A 23,463-nucleotide genomic window follows, 5' to 3' on the forward strand; every position below is an offset into this window, starting at 1 on the left:
TTTACCACTATACCTTATTTCAGACATGAAATTAGTTTTTAGTGATTGGGAAAATAGGAATATTGGAGGATGTCTTATTTTGTGTGATTAGGTGGGCGCATTTATTTTGGGGGGGGGGACTTTCGATGGTATAAAACCCACACAGCTCCTCACTTTTTCTTTTTAAAAAGCCTAAAATTGTCAAGAATATGTCCTTATAGAGGTAACTGTGTATTTTATTTATTTAGCTAAGTGTCTGTGCACCTTTATACTATATTGTCTGGCACCCTCAGTTTGCCATTTTGAACCTGTAGCTTATAAAATCTACACTTTAGGACATCCTTAAACCCAAGTTTTATTTTAATTTACTCAGAAATGTGTGTGCCTGTTTTACTTTCAAGCCTCGTTTTTTCGATCTTTTGAGGGCACATGTTTGTGCTTTGCCAGCTTTCAGATAGTTTATAATATCTAAGCTGCAGTTGCCTGCTGATTATGCTCTTCAGGACTGCCTCTATTTCAGAATTTCATCTTTTTAAATCTGCATACACTGAAAGTTTGCTTTTGGGTGAGGCTATTATGGCTGAGAATAGTGGCACATGAGTGATAACTATATCTGTGATCTGTGCTAATGTTCCACAGTGTAGTTCCATTAAATGTCTAAACTGATGCCCCCTGTCCCTCTGGGTAGGGAGATGGCTAATTTCCTTAGCACTGCTGTAAGGAAATGCCTCCTTGGCATGGTTGCCCCCTGACTTTTTGCCTTTGCTGATGCTATGTTTACAATTGAAAGTGTGCTGAGGCCTGCTAACCAGGCCCCAGCACCAGTGTTCTTTCCCTAACCTGTACTTTTGTATCCACAATTGGCAGACCCTGGCATCCAGATAAGTCCCTTGTAACTGGTACTTCTAGTACCAAGGGCCCTGATGCCAAGGAAGGTCTCTAAGGGCTGCAGCATGTCTTATGCCACCCTGGAGACCTCTCACTCAGCACAGACACACTGCTTGCCAGCTTGTGTGTGCTAGTGAGGACAAAACGAGTAAGTCGACATGGCACTCCCCTCAGGGTGCCATGCCAGCCTCTCACTGCCTATGCAGTATAGGTAAGACACCCCTCTAGCAGGCCTTACAGCCCTAAGGCAGGGTGCACTATACCATAGGTGAGGGTACCAGTGCATGAGCATGGTACCCCTACAGTGTCTAAATAAAACCTTAGACATTGTAAGTGCAGGGTAGCCATAAGAGTATATGGTCTGGGAGTCTGTCAAACACGAACTCCACAGCACCATAATGGCTACACTGAAAACTGGGAAGTTTGGTATCAAACTTCTCAGCACAATAAATGCACACTGATGCCAGTGTACATTTTATTGTAAAATACACCACAGAGGGCACCTTAGAGGTGCCCCCTGAAACTTAACCGACTATCTGTGTAGGCTGACTAGTTTTAGAAGCCTGCCACAAACCGAGACATGTTGCTGGCCCCATGGGGAGAGTGCCTTTGTCACTCTGAGGCCAGTAACAAAGCCTGCACTGGGTGGAGATGCTAACACCTCTCCCAGGCAGGAATTGTCACACCTGGCGGTGAGCCTCAAAGGCTCACCTCCTTTGTGCCAACCCAGCAGGACACTCCAGCTAGTGGAGTTCCCCGCCCCCTCCGGCCAGGCCCCACTTTTGGCGGCAAGGCCGGAGAAAATAATGAGAATAACAAGGAGGAGTCACTGGCCAGTCAGGACAGCCCCTAAGGTGTCCTGAGCTGAGGTGACTCTAACTTTTAGAAATCCTCCATCTTGCAGATGGAGGATTCCCCCAATAGGGTTAGGATTGTGACCCCCTCCCCTTGGGAGGAGGCACAAAGAGGGTGTACCCACCCTCAGGGCTAGTAGCCATTGGCTACTAACCCCCCAGACCTAAACACGCCCTTAAATTTAGTATTTAAGGGCTACCCTGAACCCTAGAAAATTAGATTCCTGCAACTACAAGAAGAAGGACTGCCCAGCTGAAAACCCCTGCAGCGGAAGACCAGAAGACGACAACTGCCTTGGCTCCAGAAACTCACCGGCCTGTCTCCTGCCTTCCAAAGATCCTGCTCCAGCGACGCCTTCCAAAGGGACCAGCGACCTCGACATCCTCTGAGGACTGCCCCTGCTTCGAAAAGACAAGAAACTCCCGAGGACAGCGGACCTGCTCCAAGAAAAGCTGCAACTTTGTTTCCAGCAGCTTTAAAGAACCCTGCCAGCTCCCCGCAAGAAGCGTGAGACTTGCCACACTGCACCCGGCGACCCCGACTCGGCTGGTGGCGATCCAACATCTCAGGAGGGACCCCAGGACTACTCTGATACTGTGAGTACCAAAACCTGTCCCCCCTGAGCCCCCACAGCGCCGCCTGCAGAGGGAATCCCGAGGCTTCCCCTGACCGCGACTCTTTGAACCTAAAGTCCCGACGCCTGGGAGAGACCCTGCACCCGCAGCCCCCAGGACCTGAAGGACCGGACTTTCACTGGAGGAGTGACCCCCAGGAGTCCCTCTCCCTCGCCCAAGTGGAGGTTTCCCCGAGGAATCCCCCCCTTGCCTGCCTGCAGCGCTGAAGAGATCCCGAGATCTCTCATAGACTAACATTGAAAACCCGACGCTTGTTTCTACACTGCACCCGGCCGCCCCCGCGCTGCTGAGGGTGAAATCTCGGTGTGGACTTGTGTCCCCCCCGGTGCCCTACAAAACCCCCCTGGTCTGCCCTCCGAAGACGCGGGTACTTACCTGCAAGCCGACCGGAACCGGGGCACCCCCTTCTCTCCATTCTAGCCTATGTGTTTTGGGCACCACTTTGAACTCTGCACCTGACCGGCCCTGAGCTGCTGGTGTGGTGACTTTGGGGTTGCTCTGAACCCCCAACGGTGGGCTACCTTGGACCAAGAACTAAGCCCTGTAAGTGTCTTACTTACCTGGTTAACCTAACAAATACTTACCTCCCCTAGGAACTGTGAAAAATTGCACTAAGTGTCCACTTTTAAAACAGCTATTTGTCAATAACTTGTAAAGTATACATGCAATTTTTATGCTTTAAAGTTCCTAAAGTACTTACCTGCAATACCTTTCGAATGAGATATTACATGTAGAATTTGAACCTGTGGTTCTTAAAATGAACTAAGGAAAGATATTTTTTTCTATATAAAAACCTATTGGCTGGATTTGTCTCTGAGTGTGTGTACCTCATTTATTGTCTATGTGTATGTACAACAAATGCTTAACACTACTCCTTGGATAAGCCTACTGCTCGACCACACTACCACAAAATAGAGCATTAGTATTATCTCTTTTTACCACTATTTTACCTCTAAGGGGAACCCTTGGACTCTGTGCATGCCATTCCTTACTTTGAAATAGCACATACAGAGCCAACTTCCTACATTGGTGGATCAGCGGTGGGGTACAAGACTTTGCATTTGCTGGACTACTCAGCCAATACCTGATCACACGACAAATTCCAAAATTGTCATTAGAAATTGATTTTTGCAATTTGAAAAGTTTTCTAAATTCTTAAAAGACCTGCTAGGGCCTTGTGTTAGATCCTGTTTAGCATTTCTTTTAGAGTTTAAAAGTTTGTAAAAGTTTGAATTAGATTCTAGAACCAGTTGTAGATTCTTAAAAAGTATTCCAACTTTTAGAAGCAAAATGTCTAGCACAGATGTGACTGTGGTGGAACTCGACACCACACCTTACCTCCATCTTAAGATGAGGGAGCTAAGGTCACTCTGTAAAATAAAGAAAATAACAATGGGCCCCAAACCTACCAAAATACAGCTCCAGGAGCTTTTGGCAGAGTTTGAAAAGGCCAACCCCTCTGAGGGTGGCAACTCAGAGGAAGAGGATAGTGACTTGGAGGACAATTCCCCCCTACCAGTCCTATCTAGGGAGAACAGGGTCCCTCAAACCCTGACTCCAAAAATAATAGTCAGAGATGCTGGTTCCCTCACAGGAGAGACCAACACCTCTGAAATCACTGAGGATAACCCCAGTGAAGAGGACATCCAGTTAGCCAGGATGGCCAAAAGATTGGCTTTGGAAAGACAGATCCTAGCCATAGAGAGGGAAAGACAAGAGATGGGCCTAGGACCCATCAATGGTGGCAGCAACATAAATAGGGTCAGAGATTCTCCTGACATGTTGAAAATCCCTAAAGGGATTGTAACTAAATATGAAGATGGTGATGACATCACCAAATGGTTCACAGCTTTTGAGAGGGCTTGTGTAACCAGAAAAGTGAACAGATCTCACTGGGGTGCTCTCCTTTGGGAAATGTTCACAGGAAAGTGTAGGGATAGACTCCTCACACTCTCTGGACAAGATGCAGAATCTTATGACCTCATGAAGGGTACCCTGATTGAGGGCTTTGGATTCTCCACTGAGGAGTACAGGATTAGGTTCAGGGGGGCTCAAAAATCCTCGAGCCAGACCTGGGTTGACTTTGTTGACTACTCAGTGAAAACACTAGATGGTTGGATTCAAGGCAGTGGTGTAAGTAATTATGATGGGCTGTACAATTTATTTGTGAAAGAACACCTGTTAAGTAATTGTTTCAATGATAAACTGCATCAGCATCTGGTAGACCTAGGACCAATTTCTCCCCAAGAATTGGGAAAGAAGGCGGACCATTGGGTCAAGACAAGGGTGTCCAAGACTTCAACAGGGGGTGACCAAAAGAAAGGGGTCACAAAGACTCCCCAGGGGAAGGGTGATGAGACAACCAAAACTAAAAATAGTAAAGAGTCTTCTACAGGCCCCCAAAAACCTGCACAGGAGGGTGGGCCCAGAGCCTCTTCACAAAACAATGGGTACAAGGGTAAAAACTTTGATCCCAAAAAGGCCTGGTGTCATAGCTGTAAACAGCATGGACACCAAACTGGAGACAAGGCCTGTCCCAAGAAAGGTTCCACTCCAAACTCCCATCCAGGTAACACTGGTATGGCTAGTCTCCAAGTGGGATCAACAGTGTGCCCAGAGCAAATCAGGGTCCACACTGAAGCTACTCTAGTTTCTGAGGGTGGGGTGGATTTAGCCACACTAGCTGTCTGGCCGCCTAACATGCAAAAATACAGACAGCAACTCTTAATTAATGGGACTAGAATAGAGGGCCTGAGGGATACAGGTGCCAGTGTCACCATGGTGACAGAGAAACTGGTTTCCCCTGGCCAATACCTGACTGGAAAAACTTACACAGTCACCAACGCTGACAATCAGAGAAAAGTACATCCCATGGCAATGGTTACTTTAGAATGGGGAGGGGTCAATGGCCTGAAACAGGTGGTGGTCTCCTCAAATATCCCAGTGGACTGTCTGCTTGGAAATGACCTGGAGTCCTCAGCATGGGCTGAGGTAGAACTAAAAACCCATGCAGCAATGCTGGGTATCCCTGAACTGGTGTGTGTGAAAACAAGAGCACAATGCAAGGCACAGGGTGAAAAAGTAGAGCTGGAGTCTGGAAAAATGGCCCAGCCTACCAAGAGAACAGGAAAGTCAGTTGGGAAACCAACTGCAACACAGCAAAAGAAAGGGAACCTCTCTTCTCAGGAAGAAGTTCTGCCCTCTGAGGGAACTGAGCCTTTGGAGCTTGAACCTTACCAGGTTGAGCTCTTAGGCCCAGGGGGACCCTCCAGGGAGGAGCTGTGTAAGGGACAAGAAACCTGTCCCTCTCTTGAAGGCCTTAGGCAGCAAGCTGCTGAAGAGTCCAAAGGCAAGAAAAATGGAACGCATAGGGTCTATTGGGAAGATGGACTCCTGTACACTGAGGCCAGAGACCCCAAACCTGGTGCCACTAGGAGAGTGGTAGTGCCTCAGCTGTTCAGAGAGTTCATCCTAACATTGGCCCATGACATTCCCCTTGCTGGACATTTGGGACAAACCAAGACGTGGGAGAGGTTAGTCAACCACTTCTACTGGCCCAATATGTCCAACATGGTTAAGGAGTTTTGCCTCTCCTGCCCCACCTGTCAAGCCAGTGGTAAGACAGGTGGGCATCCAAAGGCCCCCCTCATTCCACTTCCAGTGGTGGGGGTTCCCTTTGAAAGAGTGGGTGTGGACATAGTTGGTCCACTGGAACCTCCCACAGCCTCAGGAAATATGTATATCCTGGTAGTAGTGGATCATGCTACCAGGTATCCTGAAGCTATTCCCCTTAGGTCGACTACTGCCCCTGCAGTAGCCAAGGCCCTCATTGGTATCTTTACCAGAGTGGGTTTCCCTAAGGAGGTGGTGTCTGACAGAGGTACCAACTTCATGTCAGCATACCTAAAGCACATGTGGAATGAGTGTGGAGTGACTTATAAATTCACTACACCATACCATCCACAAACTAATGGCTTGGTTGAGAGATTCAACAAGACATTAAAAGGCATGATCATGGGGCTCCCAGAAAAGCTCAAAAGGAGATGGGATGTCCTCTTGCCATGTCTGCTTTTCGCTTACAGAGAGGTGCCACAGAAGGGAGTAGGATTCTCACCCTTTGAACTTCTGTTTGGTCATCCTGTAAGGGGACCACTTGCCCTTGTTAAAGAAGGCTGGGAGAGACCTCTCCATGAGCCTAAACAGGACATAGTGGACTATGTACTTGGCCTTCGCTCTAGAATGGCAGAGTACATGGAAAAGGCAACCAAAAACCTTGAGGCCAGCCAACAGCTCCAGAAGTTTTGGTATGACCAAAAGGCTGCACTGGTTGAGTTCCAACCAGGGCAGAAAGTCTGGGTTCTGGAGCCTGTGGCTCCCAGGGCACTCCAGGACAAATGGAGTGGCCCTTACCCAGTACTAGAGAGGAAGAGTCAGGTCACCTACTTGGTGGACCTGGGCACAAGCAGGAGCCCCAAGAGGGTGATCCATGTAAACCGCCTTAAGCTCTTCCACGACAGGGCTGATGTCAATCTGTTGATGGTAACAGATGAGGATCAGGAGGCAGAGAGTGAACCTCTCCCTGATCTTCTGTCATCAGACCCAAAAGATGGTACAGTAGATGGAGTGATCTACTCAGACACCCTCTCTGGCCAACAGCAAGCTGATTGTAGGAGAGTCCTACAACAGTTTCCTGAACTCTTCTCCTTAACCCCTGGTCAGACACACCTGTGTACCCATGATGTGGACACAGGAGACAGCATGCCTGTCAAGAACAAAATCTTTAGACAGTCTGACCATGTTAAGGAAAGCATCAAGGTGGAAGTCCACAAGATGCTGGAATTGGGAGTAATTGAGCGCTCTGACAGCCCCTGGGCTAGCCCAGTGGTCTTAGTCCCCAAACCTCACACCAAAGATGGAAAGAAAGAGATGAGGTTTTGTGTGGACTACAGAGGGCTCAATTCTGTCACCAAGACAGATGCCCATCCAATTCCAAGAGCTGATGAGCTCATTGATAAATTAGGTGCTGCCAAATTTCTAAGTACCTTTGACTTGACAGCAGGGTACTGGCAAATAAAAATGGCACCTGGAGCAAAAGAAAAGACAGCATTCTCCACACCTGATGGGCATTATCAGTTTACTGTTATGCCCTTTGGTTTAAAGAATGCCCCTGCCACCTTCCAAAGGTTGGTGAATCAAGTCCTTGCTGGCTTGGAGTCCTTTAGCACAGCTTATCTTGATGATATTGCTGTCTTTAGCTCCACCTGGCAGGATCACCTGGTCCACCTGAGGAAGGTTTTGAAGGCTCTGCAATCTGCAGGCCTCTCTATCAAGGCATCCAAATGCCAGATAGGGCAGGGAACTGTGGTTTACTTGGGACACCTTGTAGGTGGAGGCCAAGTTCAGCCACTCCAACCCAAGATCCAGACTATTCTGGACTGGGTAGCTCCAAAAACCCAGACTCAAGTCAGGGCATTCCTTGGCTTGACTGGGTATTACAGGAGGTTTGTGAAGGGATATGGATCCATTGTGACAGCCCTCACTGAACTCACCTCCAAGAAAATGCCCAAGAAAGTAAACTGGACTGTGGAATGCCAACAGGCCTTTGACACCCTGAAACAGGCAATGTGCTCAGCACCAGTTCTAAAAGCTCCAGATTATTCTAAGCAGTTCATTGTGCAGACTGATGCCTCTGAACATGGGATAGGGGCAGTTTTGTCCCAAACAAATGATGATGGCCTTGACCAGCCTGTTGCTTTCATTAGCAGGAGGTTACTCCCCAGGGAGCAGCGTTGGAGTGCCATTGAGAGGGAGGCCTTTGCTGTGGTTTGGTCCCTGAAGAAGCTGAGACCATACCTCTTTGGGACTCACTTCCTAGTTCAAACTGACCACAGACCTCTCAAATGGCTGATGCAAATGAAAGGTGAAAATCCTAAACTGTTGAGGTGGTCCATCTCCCTACAGGGAATGGACTTTATAGTGGAACACAGACCTGGGACTGCCCATGCCAATGCAGATGGCCTTTCCAGGTTCTTCCACTTAGAAAATGAAGACTCTCTTGGGAAAGGTTAGTCTCATCCTCTTTCGTTTGGGGGGGGGGTTGTGTAAGGAAATGCCTCCTTGGCATGGTTGCCCCCTGACTTTTTGCCTTTGCTGATGCTATGTTTACAATTGAAAGTGTGCTGAGGCCTGCTAACCAGGCCCCAGCACCAGTGTTCTTTCCCTAACCTGTACTTTTGTATCCACAATTGGCAGACCCTGGCATCCAGATAAGTCCCTTGTAACTGGTACTTCTAGTACCAAGGGCCCTGATGCCAAGGAAGGTCTCTAAGGGCTGCAGCATGTCTTATGCCACCCTGGAGACCTCTCACTCAGCACAGACACACTGCTTGCCAGCTTGTGTGTGCTAGTGAGGACAAAACGAGTAAGTCGACATGGCACTCCCCTCAGGGTGCCATGCCAGCCTCTCACTGCCTATGCAGTATAGGTAAGACACCCCTCTAGCAGGCCTTACAGCCCTAAGGCAGGGTGCACTATACCATAGGTGAGGGTACCAGTGCATGAGCATGGTACCCCTACAGTGTCTAAATAAAACCTTAGACATTGTAAGTGCAGGGTAGCCATAAGAGTATATGGTCTGGGAGTCTGTCAAACACGAACTCCACAGCACCATAATGGCTACACTGAAAACTGGGAAGTTTGGTATCAAACTTCTCAGCACAATAAATGCACACTGATGCCAGTGTACATTTTATTGTAAAATACACCACAGAGGGCACCTTAGAGGTGCCCCCTGAAACTTAACCGACTATCTGTGTAGGCTGACTAGTTTTAGCAGCCTGCCACAAACCGAGACATGTTGCTGGCCCCATGGGGAGAGTGCCTTTGTCACTCTGAGGCCAGTAACAAAGCCTGCACTGGGTGGAGATGCTAACACCTCTCCCAGGCAGGAATTGTCACACCTGGCGGTGAGCCTCAAAGGCTCACCTCCTTTGTGCCAACCCAGCAGGACACTCCAGCTAGTGGAGTTCCCCGCCCCCTCCGGCCAGGCCCCACTTTTGGCGGCAAGGCCGGAGAAAATAATGAGAATAACAAGGAGGAGTCACTGGCCAGTCAGGACAGCCCCTAAGGTGTCCTGAGCTGAGGTGACTCTAACTTTTAGAAATCCTCCATCTTGCAGATGGAGGATTCCCCCAATAGGGTTAGGATTGTGACCCCCTCCCCTTGGGAGGAGGCACAAAGAGGGTGTACCCACCCTCAGGGCTAGTAGCCATTGGCTACTAACCCCCCAGACCTAAACACGCCCTTAAATTTAGTATTTAAGGGCTACCCTGAACCCTAGAAAATTAGATTCCTGCAACTACAAGAAGAAGGACTGCCCAGCTGAAAACCCCTGCAGCGGAAGACCAGAAGACGACAACTGCCTTGGCTCCAGAAACTCACCGGCCTGTCTCCTGCCTTCCAAAGATCCTGCTCCAGCGACGCCTTCCAAAGGGACCAGCGACCTCGACATCCTCTGAGGACTGCCCCTGCTTCGAAAAGACAAGAAACTCCCGAGGACAGCGGACCTGCTCCAAGAAAAGCTGCAACTTTGTTTCCAGCAGCTTTAAAGAACCCTGCCAGCTCCCCGCAAGAAGCGTGAGACTTGCCACACTGCACCCGGCGACCCCGACTCGGCTGGTGGCGATCCAACACCTCAGGAGGGACCCCAGGACTACTCTGATACTGTGAGTACCAAAACCTGTCCCCCCTGAGCCCCCACAGCGCCGCCTGCAGAGGGAATCCCGAGGCTTCCCCTGACCGCGACTCTTTGAACCTAAAGTCCCGACGCCTGGGAGAGACCCTGCACCCGCAGCCCCCAGGACCTGAAGGACCGGACTTTCACTGGAGGAGTGACCCCCAGGAGTCCCTCTCCCTCGCCCAAGTGGAGGTTTCCCCGAGGAATCCCCCCCTTGCCTGCCTGCAGCGCTGAAGAGATCCCGAGATCTCTCATAGACTAACATTGAAAACCCGACGCTTGTTTCTACACTGCACCCGGCCGCCCCCGCGCTGCTGAGGGTGAAATCTCGGTGTGGACTTGTGTCCCCCCCGGTGCCCTACAAAACCCCCCTGGTCTGCCCTCCGAAGACGCGGGTACTTACCTGCAAGCCGACCGGAACCGGGGCACCCCCTTCTCTCCATTCTAGCCTATGTGTTTTGGGCACCACTTTGAACTCTGCACCTGACCGGCCCTGAGCTGCTGGTGTGGTGACTTTGGGGTTGCTCTGAACCCCCAACGGTGGGCTACCTTGGACCAAGAACTAAGCCCTGTAAGTGTCTTACTTACCTGGTTAACCTAACAAATACTTACCTCCCCTAGGAACTGTGAAAAATTGCACTAAGTGTCCACTTTTAAAACAGCTATTTGTCAATAACTTGTAAAGTATACATGCAATTTTTATGCTTTAAAGTTCCTAAAGTACTTACCTGCAATACCTTTCGAATGAGATATTACATGTAGAATTTGAACCTGTGGTTCTTAAAATGAACTAAGGAAAGATATTTTTTTCTATATAAAAACCTATTGGCTGGATTTGTCTCTGAGTGTGTGTACCTCATTTATTGTCTATGTGTATGTACAACAAATGCTTAACACTACTCCTTGGATAAGCCTACTGCTCGACCACACTACCACAAAATAGAGCATTAGTATTATCTCTTTTTACCACTATTTTACCTCTAAGGGGAACCCTTGGACTCTGTGCATGCCATTCCTTACTTTGAAATAGCACATACAGAGCCAACTTCCTACAACTGCAGTGACACTTCACAGGCAAGCTGCATTCTCCTTGTGACCTTTCAGAGCTCCTTTTGGGTTTCTATCACTGGGTTCCCCTTCTGTGCCATACATCCCAATAGATTTTGCCCTCAGGACGTGCTTCTGGCATTAGCTGTCTTCATTCCAGCCCTAGGAGCTTCCCTGGTGCCATGTCTGTCCTTGCGCTCCCAACAGCGCCAGCTTTGTCACAGGAACTCCTCAAAATAAAAGCCATAGTCCATAGGATCTGGTGGTAGTCCCGTATGCTTATAAAGGAGTCTAGGCATAAGGTAATGTCCCTATCTGATCCTGTTTCCTATTCCACTCCAGCGCTTCTGGCAGGCTGTGCAAGATCTGTTCAAGTTTGACCTGTCTGGGATATAGATGCCTCCCTCCTCCAACACTGCTGATTATTTGACATTGCACCTTGCCATTTTTCTGGATGTGTTGCCTGAAGCAGAAATGGAGTGCCACAGTGGATCAGCCCACTCTGAAGTGGCTTACTTCAACGCAGTGATTAGGAAGACAACTAAACTCTTGGAGCTACATTTCCCAACAGTGGATAACAAGTCTTCTATATTGGCTTAGGTGCTTCTGCCTACGTTCTCTTCATAGTTGTTTTTAATGAAGGTCTGCTCGGGTCATTAAAGCTGCATATGGGATAAGCCCACCTCATCTCTGTCAGTTAGTGGACTGGTGGCAAAGATGGCACCAGGAGACTGAGCATTTCTTTACTTATCCCTCCCTGGAATGGCTAAGCAAACCCTAGACTCATTCCTTACAGTCCTTTTGTGGAGGGAGTCTGTAAGGAAATGGCTCCATGTTGCAGTTACCCCCCACTTTTTGCCTGATACTGATGCTGACTTGACTGAGAAGTGTGCTGTGACCCTGCTAACCAGGCCCCAGCACCAGTGTTCTTTCACCTAAAATGTACCATTGTTTCCACTATTGGCACACCCCAGGCACTCAGATAAGTCCCTTGTAAAAGGTACCAGTGGTACCAAGGGCCCTGTGACCAGGGAATGTCCCTAAGGGTTGCAGCATATGTTATGCCACCCTAAGGGACCCCTTTCCTAACACATGCACACTGCCATTGTAGACTGTGTGTGTTGGTGGGGAGAAAAAGGAAAAGTCGACATGGCATCCCCCTCAGGATGCCATGCCCACAAAATACTGCCTGTGGCATAGGTAAGTCACCCCTCTAGCAGGCCTTACAGCCTTAAGGCAGGGTGCACTATACCACAGGTGAGGGCATAGGTGCATGAGCAATATGCCCCTACGGTGTATAAGTCCATTCTTAAACATTGTAAGTACAGTGTGGCCATATTAAGTATATGGTCTGAGAGTTTGTCAAAAACAAAATCCACAGCTCCATAATGACTACACTGTATACTGGGAATTTTGGTATCAAACTTCTCAGAATAATAAACCCACTCTGATGCCAGTGTTGGATTTATTAAAAAATGCACACAGAGGGCATCTTAGAGATGCCCCCTGTATTTTACCCAATTCTTCACTGCAGCGCTGACTGGTCTGTGCCAGCCTGCTGCTGAGAGACGAGTTTCTGACCCCATGTGGTGAGGGCCTTTGTGCTCTCTGAGGACAGAAACAAAAGCCTGCTCTGGGTGGAGGTGCTTCACACCTCCCCCTGCAGGAACTGTAACACCTAGCAGTGAGCCTCAAAGGCTCAGGCTTCGTGTTACAATGCCCCAGGGCACTCCAGCTAGTGGAGATGCCCGCCCCCTGGACACAGCCCCCACTTTTGGCGGGAAGTCCAGGGGAGATAATGAGAAACAAGGAGGAGTCACCCACCAGTCAGGACAGCCCCTAAGGTGTCCTGAGCAGAGGTGACCCCTGCCTTTAGAAATCCTCCATCTTGGTTTTGGAGGATTCCCCCAGTAGGAATAGGGATGTGCCCCCCTCCCCTCAGGGAGGAGGCACAAAGAGGGTGTAGCCACCCTCCAGGGCAGTAGCCATTGGCTGCTGCCCTCCCAGACCTAAACACACCCCTAAATCTAGTGTTTAGGGGCACCCCAGAACCCAGGAAATTAGATTCCTGCAAACTGAATTACAAAGAAGGACTGCTGACCCACAAGCCTGCAGAGACGACGACAACGACAACTGCTTTGGCCCCAGCCCTACCGGCCTGTCTCCAGACTCGAAAACCTGCAACCAGCGACGCATCCAACAGGGACCAACGACCTCTGAAGCCTCAGAGGACTGCTCTGACCCCCAGAGCCAAGAAACTGCCGTGAGCAGCAGCACTGTTCAGAAACTGCAACAAAGAAGCAACTTTTCAAGAGACTATTAACTTCCCGCCAGAAGCATAACTCTTCACCCCTAAATTCAGTATTTAGGGTTGACCCTAACCCCAGGAAATCAGATTCCTACAACAAGAAAAAGGACTGCTGACCTGAAAGCCCCTCAGAGACGACGGAGACACCAACTGACTTGGCCCCAGCCCTTCCGGCCTGTCTCCAGACACACAGAATCTGCACAGCGACGCATCCAGTGACACCAGCGACCTCTGAGTACTCCAAGGACTGCCCTGCACCCAAAGGACCAAGAACCTCCAGAGAACAGCGGCACTGTTCAGAAACTGCAACAAAGATGCAACTTTTAAAGAGACTCTAACTTCCCGCCAGAAGAATCACTCTTCACACTCTGCACCGCTCTAGTTTGGAGAAACCAACATTGCAGAGAGGACTCCCCAGTGACTCTAACGACGTGGATACCCTTAGTCGACCTCCCTGCACCCCCACGGCGACACCTGCATGGACGATCCAGAGGCTCCCCCTGTCCGCGACTGCCTGGTAACAAAGGAACCCGATGCCTAGACCAAGCACCGTACCTGCACCCCCCAGGACCGAGAGGAATCACCTACCAGTGCAGGAGTGACCAGCAGGCGGCCCTCATCCTAGCCCAGTCGGTGGCTGGCCCGAGAAGCCCCCCTGTGCCCTGTCTGCTTTGCCAGAGTGACCCTCCGGTCCCTCCATTGTTTTCTATAGCAAACCCGACGCCTACTTTGCACACTGCTCCCGGCTGCCACTGTGCCGCTGAGGGCGTGTTTTGTCCTCCAGACCCCTCCACCCCCCACACCCTACAGTGCTCTCCAAAACCTCCCTGGTCTGCTCCCCGAGGTAATTACTTGCTAGCAGACTGGAACCAGAGCACCCCTGTTCTCCATAGGTGCCTGTGTGTTTTTGGCCCTCCTTTGACCTCTGCACCTGACGGGCCCTGTGTTGCTGGTGCTGTGGCGTTGGGGTTGCCTTGAACCCCCAGCGGTGGGCTGCCTATGCCCAGGAGACTGACTGTATAAGTGCTTTACTTACCTGAAAAACTAACAAATACTTACCTCCCACAGGAACTGTTGATTTTTGCAGTGTCCACTTCTAAAATAGCCATTTGCAATTGTAACCAAAACTGTGTGTGCTACTGTTTTAAATCAACGTTCTATACTTACCTGTGTGAAGTACCTTGCATTTGATGTACTTACATCAGATTTGAATCTTGTGGATCTTAAAATAAATTAAGAAAATATATTTTTCTATACAAAAACGTATTGGCCTGGAGTTAAGTCTTTGAGTGTGTGTTCCTTATTTATTGCCTGTGTGTGTACAACAAATGCTTAACACTACCCTCTGATAAGCCTACTGCTCGACCACATTACCACAAAATGGAGCATTAGAATTATCTAATTTTGCCACTATCGACCTCTAAGGGGAACCCTTGGACTCTGTGCACACTATCTCTCACTTTGAGGTAGTATATAGAGAGACAAGTTCCTACACCTCCACCATCAGAAGTGTTGGATATTACAAAAAGTAATAATTTCTACTCAAGCCTTGAACAGTCAAGAAGGACATTCACCTGTAACTTACATTTCTGAAAATGATACAGTTTCTGCTATCAATGTGATGGGTACAAGAGGCATTTAGGCAACAACCTGGCATGCCCCTATTGGCACAAAATGTTTGAAGTGTAATAAAAATAGATTCTTTCAAGCTCTACGTAGAACTCAAACTGCTGGCTCTACTGTTACGATAAATAATTTTGATGTTCAAGAACGCACGGTTATTGAAATTCAGGATTGCACCAATAGATTCTCTAATATTCTTCTTACTATAGAGGATGTCCAAAAGGAGATTTATAGTAGTCATGATTATTGCTCTAAATGGATCTATTACTCGTTTATAGAAACAGCCTCCACACAATCTGTTTTATCTTTTCCGGAGGATGTTTTTTCCCTAGAGGGAGCGCCTAAAGAAATGGTGACAGACAGTGGTACCCATCTTGCCTCCCCAATGAAAAACCTTTTTCGCTAACCATCACATTACCCGCATTCAAGTTGCTTTATACTGTCCGTCTGCCAACGGTTTGGTAGAAAGAGCAAATCGTTTTATTGAGGAAGTAATACAGACTGCTCTTTCCTCTGGTATGGAAGTTGAGAAATTCTTGAAGGCTAAAATCACAGCTTATCCCTCCACTCCACATTTGATTATCAGAACAACTCTATTCAAATTTTTGAGGGGAAGAAAACTTAGCTCAAGATGAATGCCTAATTGGTTAGACTCTTTGTGTATTCCTAAATCCAAGCATGACAATATTGTACCCTCTGTACAGGAAATGGTGGAAAAGAAACAAGAAAAACAAAACTATTATTTTGATTCCTTTAAGCATGCACTGAAAGGAATTTTAATGTAGGATACTGGATTCTCATTAGAAAAACGCTTAAAGAAAAAGGCGGAATCTAAATTCACTTGCACTTTCAAGATTGACAGAGTTGCAAAAAAATGCTGTTTTGTTACTTGAAAAGGGTTGGTGGAATAAAAGTAGCCTGGTTCCCATTTCTGACATTCAAGCACAAATATGCAACAGAACTCTACTTTTTACGAAAGAAGATTTATTTATTTTTGTATTTTTTTTTAGTCTGACAAAACCAAAAATGGAGACCGTACTACTCAAAATTCTCCTTATGTTGATACGTCATGTCCTAATAGTTTTAATAAACAATATATTATAGAAACCCCTCAAAACTCAAATCTTTCTAACAAACTAGCCCTTGAGATTTCTCAGAACTTGCAAAAGAATACTTTATATAAGACTGTTAGTATTTCTACTTCATCTCAAACCAATGTGGGAAGTAAGAGATTATCTAAATTACCTGTACGATTTCAAAATTATGACTCAAGTTAATTGTTTTTATTAATGGTGGGAGGGGTGTTGTAGTATTTTAACTGGTGCTTCTTCTGTATCACTTGTATTTTTTTTTGCATGCATTATGTATGTACTTGTGTTGGTTTGACATTTCTCCTTTGAACTCTGGTTGCTAGATGAAGCCAGTTAACCTGTGACTCCCACTTGGCAGGCAGCAGTTCGCCGTGGGTCCTTATTTACATTTGGATTAAACTTTCTATTGCTACATTTCTGCTTCATGTCGTGGTCTTTCAGCTGACACCGGTTACTTCAGTTGCTCTCTTATTCCTGTCCCTCATCATTGGCCACGATCAAGCTCATGTCAGTCCTGTTATAATAAGGTTTTAGGCGATTTACATGAAGCACTCTGGGGGTGCTTCTTGGAGTGCCCTGGTAGACCAAATAGGTGACCTCACCTTTTATCTCCACAATCGTATTGGGGCCACACCACGTCTCCTGGAGTGCCCTTGTGGCCACAGGCTCCAGAACCCACTCCGTCTCCTAGCTGGTAAACAGTCAGCACAGCCTTTTAGTCATGCGAAAACTATTGCAGTTCTTGACTGACTTCAAGGTTTTTGTTGGCTTTCTTTGTGTACTCAGCTATACATGAATTTAGGCCTAGTACGCAATCCACAGCCTCCTGTTTGGGAGGTTTGAGCAGCTACTCCCATTCCTCCTTCAAAAAACCAAAGAGAACCCCTAACTGGATGCCCAAACAGAAGCTCAAATGGACTATAGCCCACTCCCTACTGTGAAACCTCTCTGTAAGTAAAAAGAAGGCATGGTAGTTGGACATCCCATCTCCTCCGGAGTTTTTCAGAGAGTCCTGTAAGCATACCTTTTGAGGGTTTTGTAGAATCTTTCAACTAAACCATTTCCTTGTGGATGGTAGGGGGTGGTGAATTTCTAAGTTACTTTATACTCCTTCCACATTGCTTTCAGGTAGCCAGACATGAAATGTGCATTTCTGTCCGACACCACCTACTTAGTATAGCCCACTCTGGAAAATATTCCTAAGATAGCTTTGGCCACTGCAGGTGCTGTAGTGGTCCTAAGGGGAACAGCGAGGCTGGCTCACTAAATGGTGTACGCCTATAGGGCAGAACCACACCAGTATTAGAAACATAGTCTATATTTATTGTATCACCAACACTAGAACTAACTTTCGTATATCTCCTAACCAGAGATCTGATCACACAAAAATACACTTACAGGCATAGAATAACGTGCTCAGGGTGGGGGTGGGGGAGGCGATGCAAGAATCACTCCCAGCACAAACTACCAACCACGGATGCTAAGGAGTGTCGAAGCACAGGAACACCCGAGGTAAGTAGAATTCCCCTTGTGCCTGTGTGCAGAGGCCTAACCTTTGGTTAGGTGTCCATAGGATAACTTGAGGCAGTCACTTGAATTTGGGAGTTTTAGGACCCTTCCTAGAGGACCCAGAAGGAACCCGTTGGGCCAAGGGAGGTTGGATAGTGCACCCACCTGTGGATACTCAGAACAGTGGAGTACCTACACCAGGGAGCCCAGGTGCATAGGGGTGAAGTTGTGTCAGAACCTTCCTGTTAAAGTCAGCGGGAACCTCAGTTGTCCAGCTGCTGCGTGACCCGTGGACTAGGTCGGTGGAAGCCAGGTTTGGATTCCAGAGGAAGAGGACCTAAGGGGGTAGAGGACAGAGTCCAGACTATCCGGAGGTGCCCAGGCAGTGCAAGAGAGCAATGCTCACCCTTCTTGGTAATGCTTTCCTTTTCGAGGGTGGTAGAAGAAGTGCAGCCGTGGAGTCCAGGCAATGCAGGAAGACCCCTGGAGTCATCTACGAGCTGTCCTGTGCCGGTCATCGAATTGCTGAGGGGTCAGTGGTCAGCGGACCCACCAACAAGCCTTGGCAAATGCAGGGATGTGTTGCATTACAATTGCAGGATTTGTGGGGACCAACATGGTCCAGGTGACCCAACCTTTGCAGGTAGGTCGGGCCAGCCCTCAGCAAGCAGGAGAGCTAGCAGGAATCTGAGCCTCCAGAAGGACCCTCTAGCAGCAGACACAGGGAGTTGCAGGGAGGCCTCAGCAGCACATCAAGGAGGGATGCCTACCTACGTTGCAGGAGTTGTAGAGAGGACATTGTTCTTGGAGCTTGAGAATGCTGGAGGCTGAGGCTTCTTGAAGGTAGGAGGTTTTCAGACAGAAGAGCCAACAAGCCTTGGCAACGACAAACAGACGCAGTGCACAGGTGTTCCAGCCAAGCAGCTTCAGCGAGAGACCACAAACTTTCCAGTTGCAGGGAAGATAGGTCAGACCTCTGGAGAGCCAAAGAACCACCACCTGTGTTGTAGAGCTTTGAAGAATCCGTGGGACAGCAGGATCCCCACACCTGTCATCGTGGAGGTGCTTGCTGATGCAGTGGAGTGTCTCTTCTCCAAGGGAAATTCCTAGGTGCAGCCAGAATCCCTGTGACTTTGGAGGATGTACTGCCACGGATATTGCAGAGCTTAGAAACAAAGTTGCTGTAGGAGCCCTCCTTCTGGTTAGAGACTTGCACCTAATTCCAGTGAAGAACAGCAGCAGATCTGGTGTTTAGGTTACAGAATTGTCTTGCAGAGGAGACTTGCAGATGGTTCCTAAAGTCTTGCAGACAAATTTAGGGTCCCACCCTCAGCGGAGCCCTTCAGTAACCCAGGAAGGGGGTTCAACACTTACTGCAGTGACCCGCCTTTCAGGGGGGGGCAGGGGTCCAGGGACGTCACCCAGCCATACTAACCAGTCAGATGCTCCCAGGGGCCCCTGATCATCTTATTTCCAAGATGGCAGAATCAAGTGGCCACCTGGCAGAGCTCTGTGCACCTCCCTAGGGAAAGAGCTGGACAGGGGAGTGGTCACTCCCCTGCCTTTGTGTGGTTTAGAACCAGAGCGGGGACCCAGGGGTTCTTGCCTTGGTGCAAACCAGTTTATGCAAGGAAACCACCAAATGTGCCCTTCAAAGCAGTCTGGTAGCGCTCGGAGCCACCCCACTCCAGCCCAGACACACCTTTTTCTAAACATGTGGTCACACCTTTTTCTAAACATGTGGTCACACCTTTTTCTAAAGATGTGGTCACACCTTTTTCTAAAGATGTGGTCACACCTTTTTCTAAAGATGTGGTCACACCTCTGTTTTACAGGAAATCCTTAGTCATGCCTTCCCCTACCTGAGTTAGGCTGAAGTCCTAGGTCTGCATGCTTGGGTGGTAATTAGGTCAGTTACTTTCATAGTAATGAGAAACAGGCACAGAAAAGGTTAGAAAATAGTGCAAATAGCAAAAAAACAACAGTGATTCTAGGGGGAGCACGCACCATATACTTTAAAAAAAAAAAAGAAATGGAATGCGAACTAAGGAGCCCAACCTAGGTAAGTAAAATGTGTAGAGGGGAGATGGGAGTACCAGAAAACCACAAAGATACATAACAGTTCCAAGGCAGGATTTCACAATCAAGAGAGACTTTCCTTTGAAGTAAACCTACTTTAAAGGGCAAAATGGGTATAAGAAGGGCACCCAATACCACAGCCTTTAGAACACTTCTGGAAACCAAGAGGAACCTCTACCTGGAGAAGAGCTGAGGAAGAAGAGCTGCCCTGCCTGTGTCTGTGCTGCTTTGTGGAGCTATCCTGCAGTTGCTGCTTCTGCCTGTGCTAGAGGACAAAGACTGGACTTTGTGTTGCCTTCCTTCTTGTGAAGAACTCTCCAAGGGCTTGATTTAGAGCTTGCCTCCTGTTGTTTGAAGTCTCAGGGACAGCAAAGACTTCTCTCTGCCAGCACATGGAGACTCCTACTCTGCCAAGTGCTGCCCATCCAGTTCCTGGGACCCTGAGAAGAGAAGCTGGCAGCCCAAGAGTGAGAAATCAATGCACAGACCGCCGTGCAGGGAAAAGATCGACGCAACTCAGATCTGTGGCTGAAAAAAGCGTTGCGCCGCCGGCTTCGTGGTTGAAAATTGTCACTCGCCTGCAACGCGACCGGGAGATCGACACTTGCGACTGGAGAAACGAGGCACAGCATTGCTGATGGAGGCTGGTGAGATCGCAGCCCGTGCTGTGTGGTTTTCGGACCATCGTGCAGCTGAATTTCTGATCAAAAACAATGCTGGCCATGAAAAAACAACGCAAGGCCTGCGCGAACCCGAGAGTGCTGACCGGATTGACGCATCACTCTCCTGTGTAGAGAATAAACAGCGCATGCCGACCCGACTAAAAGAGAAACGACGCAAGGTCTCGCTTGTGAGTGAAACCGATGCATCGCAAGCCCTTTTTGACTCACACTCACCCGTGCGGGGTTATGTTTGACGCACCCAAGGTACATGTTCACGCTAACCGCATTAGTGTGTGTTTAAAACTACATGAAGACTCTTTTTGCTTTTTAATTGATAACTTTACTTGTGTATTGTTGTTTTTTGTTGTTTTGGGCTTGATTTGTTTAGGTAAATAGTTTCTATTTTTTCTAAACCTGTGTTGTCATTTTGTAGTATTTTCATTGTTACTGTGTGTGTTGGTACAAATACTTTACACCTAGCACTCTGAAGTTGAGCCTACTTCTCTTGTCAAGCTACCAAGGGGGTAAGCAGGGGTTAGCTGAGGGTGATTCTCTTTTACCCTGACTAGAGTGAGGGTCCTTGCTTGGGCGGAGGTAACCTGACTGCCAACCAAAGACTCAATTTCTAGCAGCTATTAAATCTGTATACCAAGGCCAGGAACTTCAAAGTCTCTGGACCCTTTGGTATGCGACCGCCAGCTTCCCCCAGACCTGGGAGAGGCAGCCCCTTGTCCTGAGGCCCATTTGGCACCAGAACAGCAAGGAAAGTTAGCTGTGCAGGAGGTGTGTTGTACTACCAGGCTAGACACACCTTTTAGGGTTACCAGCCCAAAGTGAACTCAAACATAGGAATTCTGCCATCTTGTGTGTGGTGGAATTATTTATGCTGGGACAGGGTGATGCCCACTCCCCACAGGAAATGGCCATCTAGGGGGGTGTAGTGACCCCAAGAATGAGTAGCCCATTGGCCAATACCCTTCATTCCCCTTAACGACCCTAAATTGAGTATTTAGGGGACCCCCTGATACCAGGACTTCAGATTTGTTGGACTAAAGAGGGAGGACCCAAAGAGCAGTGAAGAGCAAAAACTGAGCAGCAGCAACTGACTTGACCCTAACCCCCAACCCCCCCCACCTCCACCCCCCTCCCTCCCAGCCAGCCTGCCTGTTGTCCTCAATAGTTGCACCAAAGATGATTTGTTCTGCAGCTGTTCTGCCTCTAAAAGTTTCGGGGGGAGGGAACTGCCATCACTTTGAGAAGTAACCAGGGTTCCCCCGGACTGGCCCCCAGTCCCTGCTTGCAGCCACTTTCCAACCGGACCAATCTCCATTGAAGTGAATGGGACACCTGATGCCTTAACACACCACTGCACCCGGACGCCCCAGAGCCCCCCCACCACCCTAAGGTGGCCTGTTGGTGTGGCCTTAGACCTTGCTCCATACTAGCCTCAAATTCAGAACAGCCTTGTAAGTCGTTGCCAAGTACCCGTAAGCAGTGTATGTTTCCTTCCCATAGCACCTGAGGTTGAAAAATATCTCTGCGCCTGGACGCCTCGGTGTCTCCTGAAGCGACAGTTGGTGCTGCTTTGGACCTTGCCCTATACTTACCGTAACTCCAGAAGAACAGTTCTGTAAGTCGTTAGTAAGTGCCTGAATGCAGTATGTGTCTTTCCCCTGTAGAAAAGCATTCCTGCTCCAGAAATTGCATCGTCAACTTTTGAAACCTAAAAATCCATACCTCAAAAAGTACTTACCTGATTCTGATGATCTTAGTATCTAAATTCATATACAAATCTTTGTTTTTATAAATTGGTGTAGGATTTCTTTGAGTGTCTCTCCCGCTTACTCGCTCGGTGTGCACTAAATGCTTAACACTGTCCTATAACAAGCCTAACTGCTCGCCCACATAACAAGCCTAACTGCTCGCCCACACTACCACAAAAGAGCTGTTAGTGTGATTATTTTAACCCCTATCAGCCAATAATGGTTGCCCTGGACTATCTGCATAGCGTCCCCTTACATTGGTGCATGTAGGAAGCTGGCTCTGTATATACTATATCAAATGAGATCGTGTGCAGAGTCCAGGGGTTCCCCAGACGCTTAACAGAGGCTAAAGTAGATGATACAGATTCTCTTTTTTGTGGTTGTACGGTTGAGCAGTTAGACTTATCAGAGGGTAGTGCAAAGCATTTGTTGTACACACACAGACAACAGAAGCAGCACACACTCAATGACAACTCCAGACTAATGTTTTTTTTTAATATAGCAAAAATATATTTTCTTTATTTATAGAACCACAAGATTTGAGTTCCAGGTAATTACTTCAATATATTCGTATTTCACACATCAATAGTACTTTTTTTTAAATCGATAAGTTAAACAGTTTTTGAAATATTGGCAATTATCTGTTTTAAAAATTGACATTGCAATTTTCTGTAACAGTTCCTGGGGGAAGAAAAGTTAGTATGATTTACAGGGAAGTACTCGACTTACAGTTCCATTCACTGGGTGTTAGAAAGTCCACAGGTTGGGGTTCAAGTTCACCCCAAACACCCACCACAAGCAACACGGGGCCAGACTGGTGCAGAGGTCAAAGTTGAGGCAAATTTAACATGGGCTCCTATAAAGACTGGGGACACTCAGAATCAGGCCTGCCTACAGGCCTACCCACGACTTCGGAGGGCAGACCTGGGGTTTTTAGAGGAGCACTGGGGTGGTTGGGGCTCAAGTAGGCACCAACCACACCCTCAGCGGCACTGGGGCGGCTGGGTGCAGGGAGCAATCAAGGCATTTATTTTCTAATGCTGGTCTGTGAGGGGACCCCAGGGGTCACTCAGATGCTGCAGGCGAAGTCCAGGGGGTCGACTTGGGCAAACCACAGGCTGGACAGGGAGGAGGGCCATCTGCTGAACATAAGTGCACCAGAGGCTGGGTTCTCCAAGGCCTGGGGGCTGCGTGTGCAGTTGTTTTTTAGGCGTCGGATATCTTCATCCAGAGCTTTTGCGATCACGGGGGTCCTCGGGATTCCCTCTGCAGGCATAGTTGTGGGGGGG

The 23,463-nt window shown here is 48.2% G+C and overlaps 1 protein-coding gene across 3 annotated transcripts in view; it reads left to right on the forward strand.

Moving 5' to 3' along the window:
* Positions 1–23,463, forward strand: part of CUL4B (cullin 4B) — a 581,072-nt gene that overhangs the window by 417,926 nt on the left and 139,683 nt on the right. The window lies entirely within an intron of this gene.

This window comes from Pleurodeles waltl, chromosome 2_1, assembly GCF_031143425.1.
Source record: "Pleurodeles waltl isolate 20211129_DDA chromosome 2_1, aPleWal1.hap1.20221129, whole genome shotgun sequence".
Lineage (NCBI taxonomy): Eukaryota > Metazoa > Chordata > Amphibia > Caudata > Salamandridae > Pleurodeles > Pleurodeles waltl.